Source organism: Fomitiporia mediterranea (assembly GCF_000271605.1).
Source record: "Fomitiporia mediterranea MF3/22 unplaced genomic scaffold FOMMEscaffold_9, whole genome shotgun sequence".
In the NCBI taxonomy this organism is placed as follows: domain Eukaryota; kingdom Fungi; phylum Basidiomycota; class Agaricomycetes; order Hymenochaetales; family Hymenochaetaceae; genus Fomitiporia; species Fomitiporia mediterranea.
In genome coordinates, this window is record NW_006760394.1 from 3,066,773 (window position 1) to 3,077,017 (window position 10,245).

Genomic DNA, 10,245 nt, shown 5'->3' on the forward strand with positions numbered 1-10,245 from the left:
TCCCTCTCAACAAAATCTTTGATCAAGTGTTTGTGTGTTTCTTCAAATTGTTAGAGAGAAGCAATCTAGTCTATATGGACACATTCTATAATAGCTTAAAGATTGGCCAGACGTTTCTAGAGTTGATGTGCTTGAGTAGTAATGAGTTCTGTTATTGTCATAAGTTTGTCTAGTACTAGGGCAAGATACATTGCTTCTATAATATTGAATGGGAGAAGTGGTTCAACACTATGAACAATAAAATAAGGGGACATGCTAGTTGTACAACAGATTGTGATCCAATCCAACCAAAAGACAGAATGTGTATGTTTATACCATTGTAGTTCATTCTCTTCAGCAGCCTTCATAAGGGCTTCCTGTATGTTAAAGTAGTAGTGTTCAATAATACTATTAGCTCAAGAGTTGTATGTACTAATATGGATGTGATTAATGTGGTATTGGTTGTGAAGCTAATCCAGTACAGTAATAAACAGGGTTCTGTTGTTAGTAACAAGTTCTGGGCACACACTAAATTGACAGAGAATATCTTCAAAAATGAATCATCTAATACTTTGTCTGGTTTTAGAATAGAGTAAGTAGAACTCAGGGTAGCTGGAGAGTACACATTGAGTATGAACAATGTATTAGAACTCTCCTGCTTTTAGTATGAACTTGGTGTCAATGTGTACCTTAGCAAATAATAGGGCAATCTTTGGAACACTGGGAGGAATCAGGATTTGAGTTGTCTGACAGAGTTAGTATTTGTAGCAGGTATAGATATAGTACTTAATGTCAGGTCTGAGGCTAGGCTACTAGAAGCAGTCAAGAAGTCTAGCCTGGACAGAGTAGACTCCTTTATGTCTGAGATTGTTATACACAGCCTTGACAAGATTCTATTGTTAGTCAGGTTCTATTACAAGTTAGTGGTTACTGTTCTGGGTTTTCTACTACAGTCAACTGGTCTTAACAAAGAAAGTGGTTGTATAGCAAACAAAGGTGGTGAATTTATTATTTTCCATCCTAGGCAGTTGGAGGCATGTTTCTAGGAAGGTCTTGACTTGTCTGAGACAATATTCTCTAGCATGTGTGTGATTGGTTGTCAGAAATGTTTTAGAAGGTTTGGTTTTGTTTAGAATAGTGAACATAGAACTGTAACAGAAGGTGTAAGCTTGGTCAATCTATTCCTCAAAGTCATCTTCTCCTTCTGGGTTGGCTTCAGTACACAGATGTCAAGACAGTCTGTTAGTACAAGCAAACTGTAGGGCTAGAATGTGTTAGAACTTAAAGTTGAACAGTAGGATTCTGACAATCCATCTGTTAATTGTGGCATTCAGCTGTAGGTCTGGGTTATTTATCATACTCTTAACATAGATGGCATCCATTTCTACTACTAACTTCCTCACTCTAATAAGGTGAATTTGTAGAGTATAGAGTGTGTAGAACAATCCAAAGAGTTTGATCTTAGCTTGAGAGTATTAGGATTACACTTTGTTCTAGTTAATCAATCTGAATTAGTTAATTCAATAATGACTGTCAAGGTGCTCTTGTCTAAGATAGAATCCTACACTAATGATAGATGAGTCAACAGTAACAATAACCTCTATGTTTAACTTGTAAGCAATAGTACATAAGGTAGGGCAATTGATAACAGTATCTTTGAGTTTGTCCATCACTACTATGTGTTCTGAATGGAACTTGAACAGAACATCATGCTTGGTCAAATGTGTGAGTAGTCTAGCAAGCTGAGCAAAATTTCAAATAAACATACAGAGGACACTTATAGTTCTGAGGAATCCTCTAACTTTAGAGACAGATTGACATACAGGCTAGTTATAAATTTTCTAGACTTTTGAATCATCTGGCTCCCTTCCAGTATAAGTACACTTATGGTCTAAGACAGTTGTGTACAGTCAGAACATACACAGTTTCAGACTAGAGAATGTTCTGTAGACTACTTTGACTTACTGTATAATGTGGTTTAGGTTGTGAGTGGTTCCTACACAAATTGTCAAATACTAGGGTTTCTAGAAACAGTTTTGTATGTTCTGTCTGGAAGTTTGTATCTTGTAGTTCTGCCTTTAACATAAACATTATTAGTATAGGGTTGTACTGTAATAGGAATTTTGTCCTGTAAAATAAAAGTAATATTACTGTGTATAATTTGAAAAGAATTAGTATAACCTATCAGAATAACAGTAAGTCAGAACATTCTAAGTAGTGTCTGAAACATTGTAAGATTGTAAGAGCATTCATTGAGAGAGTGTTGGTTGAAAGTAATAAAGAGATCTAGTACAGAGTAAATAGCCCTTCTAGAGAAGGATTTAACAACCTGTTCAATCATTAGAGGTACAGATGAGTCTTGGATCAAAACTCAGTTGAGTTCCTAGAGGTTGTGTACCAGGCACAGAGACTTTCCATCTTTCTTTACTATGGTAAACTATCAGGAACAGTAAGATGAGTTTGACAGCTTGTAAACTCTAGTAGTAATTTTGTCTTTGAGAATTTTCATAACTGTGTTAAGGTTTCTCTGTAGAATCTGGATGTTCCTTTGTACTCATAGAATATGTGGAATAGTTGGAATCAATATCAGATCAAAGTATTCTAGGTCTAGAGTACCTTTCTTAAGCTTGTTCCAGGCAAAAACATTCTCATACATTAAAATCAGGTTGATTAAAAGCTAGTACTCTTCTGGCTAGAGGAAGTTGTATAGATTAATATTAAGAGCTTCCATACATTCTTGTATGAATTAGTGTGTTAGAACAAACAGCTTAGGGTGTAGTAGTAGTTCTAGCATGTTCTTTAATGAATCAGGATACTTCTGTTAAACAATCTGAAACTCTTCTAAGAGAGTTCCAGTGACTGGTCTAACCTTCTTTACTACCTTCTTGTATACAAATACATTTTCTCTAGGACTATTAAGTGTGTAGAGAACAAAGGAGTCTAATCCTAGGACAGACAACAGGGTAGCTAGACAACTAAGGAGTGGATTGACTATGATAGAGACTAGTGTGTGTCTATTATAGGATAGTGTGTGTGTGTTAGGAATTACAGCTTTAGTAGTATTAGAACTTGAATTAGAACACTGTTTGTCCTGAACACTAAGGGGCTGATTAACTAATATAAGAGTTGAGAGATTAGTAATTACTACAAATCCTTGTTTGTCACATTTCTAAGGAACAGTTTACATTCTAGTCATAACTTAGCACTTCTGTTAACAATCCAAGGGATCTAATAGTGTTATGAATTGGTTACTGTTAATAAAGTCCTTTGTTTTACATTCTATAATAGTAAAGAATAGTCAGCTTAAGAGTGTCTCAAATAGGGCTTGACAAACAACTTGAGCTTAGAGAGTGATGTTGACTCTAGCAATATTGATCTTTATGTTCTTAATAGTACTAAGTATTAGTACTTGTCTAGAGTCAGTAGTTTCAAGCATAATTGTAAGATTAGAACACAGATGGATTCTGAGACATTTCCATACATTCTTACAAATGATACAGAGTATTACTTCTTAGTCTAGAATACAGTAGATTTCTTTAGTATCTTTGAAGATGGCTTTAACTATATATAACAGTATAGTCTGTTCTACAACTGACTCTAGACTCTATACATACTATAAGACTTGAGCTACAATTGTGTCTTTAGAAGTTGTTAGTTCTAAGAGTTCTGTCAAGACAAGGTGTGTGACAGTGTTTGAAACTTGTCTAGTAGATGACAGTTTCTTGACTTGCTTTCAGACATTAGGTGTAATTAACAACTGCTCCTTTAAGGTAAGGCTGATACTAGAGTTTAGAACATAAGAGACTATCTGCTAGACAATAATAGAGTCTTTAATAGGAGAGAGATTACAGTACTAATGTGGTTCTAGTAGTAGTTTAGTAACAGACTTGTTAGTATACTTTAATCTGTCATACTTTAGAGTCTGGCTTACTTTGGCAGGTTGTGTAAGCTTTAGTTCTAGCTTAGGTTCCTTGTTCTTCTTCTTTAGAATACTTGTTGTTCTACACTTTAGAACCTCTACTCTATTAAACTTAAGCTACTTACTAGTAGTGACTTTCTTCTTTACCTCTCTAAGTAAGACTTTGAGTCTTTCAACCTTGTATTCTGCTTCTAAGACTTCTTTAATATATATGACTAGAATAGTAAACAATGTTTAGGATACTAGTACTAGTTTTGCAATTTTAAGGAGGGACACTATATGTAGTAGTGTGTCCTGTACTATATCTTAGGAGACTTGGGCATGCTTTCCAGGGTTGGTTGTGTAATACTAGTTAAAACAATCTATAAGTAGACAGTCTTAGATTGTTACTAGAACAAACAATCTGTTAGAGAGAACAACCTTTCTGAATGTGTTCTAAATACACTTTCTGTCACAAATAAACTTATTAACCTTTAAACACAAGTGAATGAAGTGTCTGTCTTCTCTACAGAAGGAGCAGTTTGAGTTACAGGGTAGTCTTACAGATTAAGTAGATTGTGTGAATTGTACAGATTGTATACTTGTGTTTTCTACAAACAGGGAACTAGTCTTACATTTAAACAAGTCTAACTTGCTTTAGAATGAGTAGAGTGAATCAAGGATGGTAGCCATGTTTGTATCTTCTTTCTTTATTAGAACAGATCCAGAACTCATTGTTCTAAACATATTAGCTATCTTTCCTAAGTACTACAAAGTTATACCTCTCTATATAAGCTTAGTAGCCTTAACAACTTTAGTGTATGTGTAAGCTATACAACTGTTGTAGTTAGGGTTGTAAACTAGCAAACAGAGAGTTAGCTAATCTTTGAAGGCACCTGTAATACTATTAAGGAATACTTTGTTCCAGTCTTCTTCCATGATTTCTTTCTTTAAGACTAGGAAGCTTACTATCTTCTAGAATTCACACTAGTACTCTATAAACTCCTCTTAGTTCTAGATTCTAGTAACAGTCTATTGTTGGACTAGGATACAGAGATCATTCTTTGTATAGTAGTAATCACAGTTAAGGGACAGGTATAATCCAAGAATTACTACTTAAGTAGCTTACTAATCTAAGACACTGTCTACAGCTTTAGGAATTAAGGCTCAGATCTTAGAATCAGATTAGTTAGTATAATATTTTACTCTCCAGATAAGCTGTTAATTAGAAAGTTGGAACTCATCTCTAATCATTTCTACTTCTTTAAGGAACTAAGGCAGGTTCTACATATTGGTTCTGTCATAACAGAGAGTATTACAGTTTGTTTAGTATAGGGGCAGGCTAGTCTGTTCTTAGATTGTAACTAGTAGAGTATTTAGAATGTTAGTTGTAACTGGTAGAGTATTCAGAATGTTGGTTGAGACTGGCTGGCCACTTAGAGTACTAACTATAGTAGGTAAGCTACTCAGATTATTCTATAAGCTCATCTGTTAAGACTAGGAACTTATTAGATTGTTCTGTGTACTTAGAATAGTTAGAATAATTGAAAGTAGTAGAAATGCTAGAGTAATTGTGTGGTCCTCTTCTTGAACAGACAGAACAGGAGATACAGAATAAGTAGAGTTGTGTGTAGAGGTTGATAGAAACAAACTAGGGAACAAACTATAAAATGTAGATAGTAAAGCTAAGCTAGATTACTTAAAAGGTTGTATAGAAACCCCTTCAGAAATAGGACTGAGTGTGTAGAATATAGGTTGTAAGAGGTTGTAGTCAACTAAATCTAATTCAGGTCCAGAATCTGATTCTTCTGTGATTGAGTTGGTACACTCTTAGTAGTACTACTACCTGTTAGCTACTTAGCCTACTTAAGACACCTTAAGAAACTGTAAGGAAACTCACTGTTCCTCACAAGAGAATTCTAATCACCCTTAGTTCACTCAACTACTGACTAGGATAACCTAGTACTCAAGCAAGGGGTCAGGGGAAAAGAATCCCCTTTACTCAGCAGTCAATACTGTCTTTTATAAGGGTATACATGTGTAGATACATGAGGAGAAAGTGTAACTAACTACAATGAGAATATATGTGCTTGTGAGTCCTACTGTACAACAATCTGACACAATCAGTAATGTAGTAATAATAAAATACAAACTAGTAAATCAAATCCTTACACTTGCCCTCTAACATTTAGTCCTAAATGCTAAAAATCAGTAAAAAGGTAGTGAACTTACTTAAAAGTAACAGTTAGTAACAAGTAAATAATGAAATACCTTGCCCATGTGTATGGGAAACATTGTTGTAATGTAGTACTGCCTCTCTGAAGTGATCCAAAGTCGATCCAGTGAGTATTGAGACAGTAGTAGCATTCTGGACAGTGGGTAGCATGGTTCCAAACTATGTGAAGCTAGATAAAACGTTAATAGAATTAAATGTAGTCAATATTACTGTATAGTCAATTAGTAGAAAAGTTGCCTCTTGATTGTTGCTATTGATACAACACTTTTAAAAGAGAATCAGTGGAGTTCCTGGGGAGATATGGTGTTTCAGCTCTTGAGTATTCTGAGACACACAGTATAGATCAATATGTATGGAAATGGAAATTCCGGCAGTGTGGTAATTGCAAATATTCTCTTCTCCCACATCTTTAGGAAGCATAGAGGTAAATCCCTGATCAACAAAGCTATAGCCTTCTTCCTTAATAGAATGTATTAGTGTTGCAGCTTCTAGCTAACCTTATGTGTTTCTCTGCTTCTGTAGAATAGTCATACAATAATAGATAGCAGAGATGTATTCCAAAATTCCTCTGCTATGTCCTCGATTTTTCCAGTAGACTAGTTCCTGCAAATGCAATGCCTTACACTTGTATTGGTAGAATATCTCCAAATGTGTACTCTTTTGCATGCAATAACCAACTGTGATGCAAAACTGAATATCCTGTTGAGCTCAATGTCTAAATACTAATTGCAGAGTGCAACATAGAGTGTAATATCTGTCCTTGAATGAAAATATTATCTCGAATTCAATGAGATTGTAAGGTATGAGCCTAATATCACTAGATATGTGTGTATATACATAGTATCTCTGTGTGTAATGAATGTCCTACTGTATTCTCATACTGTTTCCTTGTGTCTCAACTCGTTTGTGTCTTTGTAAGTTGATTGATTCGATTCCTGAATTGTCTGAGTATACTTTCAATGTCTCATGGTGTAATGTTCTATCACAAAATGTCTAAGTAGTGTTCTCTACTTTCCTGAGTGCTGTAACTGTCTGTATACTGTATTGTTCTATGTATGTCTTAATGAAAAGTCCTGTCTGTATGTGCAGTAGTGCTGTCTGAAGTCCTGAGTGTATGCTGCCAATTCTCTGTTCATTTGGCAAATCCATGTGTGGATCAATGTGTTCTAGCATTAACTTCCTGTCTTTCTGTGTCCTTGTCCTTGTACTGATGTATTCTTTCCTTGTGTACCTATCATGTGTCCTGTTTCCTGTAGTACTGATACTGTCTGGTACTGTAAAGTCCTTCACAAAATCGTTTTGTAGCAATCCAAGTAAGAAAATTGTATGTTCAAACCTGTAGCTTGTATGCTCAAAGAGTGTGTATGCAATACAATGTATGTGCCTCTCACCCTCTTGTTGAAATATGACTTCATTTTCGGTGTAAAACGTCTGGTACTGTCCTAGAACATATCTGTAGTGTCTGGAGAGGTCTTCTACATGTTTTTGTACTTTGAACCAATTGTAACTACTCATTCCTAGAGTAGATTGAACTGTATCATTGTTTAATAAATGTCCTTAAGCTTCCTGGTGCTCTATTTCCTTCTGTATCATCAAAGTATCATGCCTGAATGCTTGAATAGTCTGTTTGATCATTCCTAATTCACTATCACTCTGATATTCACTGGCTGTATGCATATTGCCTTCACTTTCCCTTAAAGCAGTGTGATAATCTGTTTGAGTGGATTGTCTGGGTTCTGAACCTGTTCTCTAGCTTGAAGTTGCCCTCTAAACTTCTGTACTTTGTTCCATACAATGTGTATCCGTTCCTGATCTCAATAGTGTCTTACTATCATTATGTTACATAGATTGTAGCAGTTTTACATCCTGTAGATTGTAATTGTCATCCTGTAGCTTGAATATCACAATCCTTACTATGTATCCTGAGTATATGCACACTAGCACATCCATTTGAGTACCTGTGATGCTCATAATATGTCTGATAGAGTGTCCTGAGTCTATTCTAATGAATCCTGGCTGTCTGAAGGTGTATTTCACAATGTAATACCTTATGTTCTGCCTTAGATACAATGTATACTATAGATCCTTGTACTTTGAGCTGGTCTTAATGTTTCTGAACAATTCTTCGTCATGAACTGAATAGTTTTGTAGTGTAACATCCAATTGTACCTTATAGAACAATTTTCTATACAAATTACTTCGATTGTGCTCATTATAGACTGTTTCTTCAATCCTGAAGATGGAAATGTCTGTTCTAATGTCAACTGACATAGTTCCTTTGTAGTACTTGATACTAATCCTGTATCTCTTCCTGTACTGAATAGAATTGACTGTGTATGCATATGTCTGTGTCTTTCCATTGCTGTCAATGTATTTCCATGCCTGATGCTTATTCTGGAGCAGTATTATCATATTCCTGATGTATATGCACTTTGCCTTACTCAATGTGCTGATTTCTGTCTTCTAATGTGTGATGTAGCCTTCTAACTTAATAGAATACCTGTGTGAATTGTTTGGATTGAAATATTTCTTAGTATCCAAGAGTAGTTGTATTTTATAGTCTAGTAATGCTTGATAGATTGTCCTGCTTGTGCAGTTTACTATTTGCATTGCCTTGTAAACTATAATACTATCTGGCTGGTTATATTCCGATTGTCTAACATTCTCAGGTCCTTTCCTAATGTCCTGGTACACATTCTTGTTGTCTGTGAACAGCCTGTATTTCTTAAGAGCATTGTTTCGATTTGTGGCTTTAAGAATTGGTAGTAGTGTCTCTGAAATGTCCATATATACATTGCCTTGTGCCTGTAGCATCTTAGATTCCTTGAAACAATGGTTGTATATGTGTTTCCTAGTCCTTTCCATGTGCCATGTGTATCTGTAGTCTTGTAGAATCCTTTCTACACTGTATGCCTGTGCTTTTGAGTGTAAAATGACATTGTATACACTATACAATTGTCTATCTTAATGTTTAGACTTCCTACAATGTTTATTCCTGTACTGAATGTCTATAGTACAATGCCTAAGTGCTATAGTCTCATAAGGTCTCGAATATACTGAATTTGCCCTTTCAAATGCATTGTTTGCATGCCTGAACTTGTGTTCTGTTACAGAACTCTCTTGTTCTGTTACTGAATCCTCAGTATTGCCTTTACAAAGTATCCAAATCAATAAAACATGTATATTACTGCTAGATATGTAAGAATCTGTGTCATAGTCTGTAATTGACTCCAATTCTATGTAGTTCTTACTGTTCAAGTTGTCTGCTAACTTATCTAAAGCAGTATAACCAATACTGACATTACTAGATGATGAACAATCATCCTGCACATTGTTCAATGTGATCATATTGTGAGTAGGACAATTCCTGGCTAAGTGGTCATCTTGTTTGCAAATAAAACATAGTCCTTTTGCTCTCATTTCGTCCAATTTCAATTAGGAATAATGTTTGAAACCTGTAACATATGTCCTGTGATTGTTTTCTGTCTTACTTTCATACTAGTCATTGTTCCTTGATGGATAATACAATTGTCTGGCCTTTCCTTTGGTGTTTGCACTGCTTGTATGCATAGTATCCTGACTAGAGTCACTGTGATCTGAATCATTGCTTTCACTATCCTGTAGAGTGAATTGATCGTTTCCTGAATTATCAGAACTGTCTGTATACAAATAATCATTCTAAGAATCATTACTGTGTCCTTGCATATTGAAATGTTGTCTGGAATCTATGTGCCATTTGATTCCTATGGATTCATTTGCTTTTTCAATGCTCTCAAGCCTATCCTTGAAGATTGAGTAATCTACAGTGTCTGGATTCAAGCAATCTAATTGTAATTGCCTCTGGTACTTGGAATTCAATCTATACCATGCCTGTCTGGTCAAATCTTACTGAGAAATGTCTCCTAGATTCATTACTTTCATTTCTAGGTCATACAAATAATCCTGAATATTCCTATTACCTTGTTTCAAAGTGTTGAACTCTTTCCACAGTATTTCAGCAAAGTTGGAAGGGAAACAAAAGTCCATAAGTCCTCTAAAGAATTGAGCAAGTGTCCATCTATACTCATGGTTCACAATCTTTTGCAAATAGAAATTCATTACTTTTCCCTTGATAAAACCTGGCATTATCCCT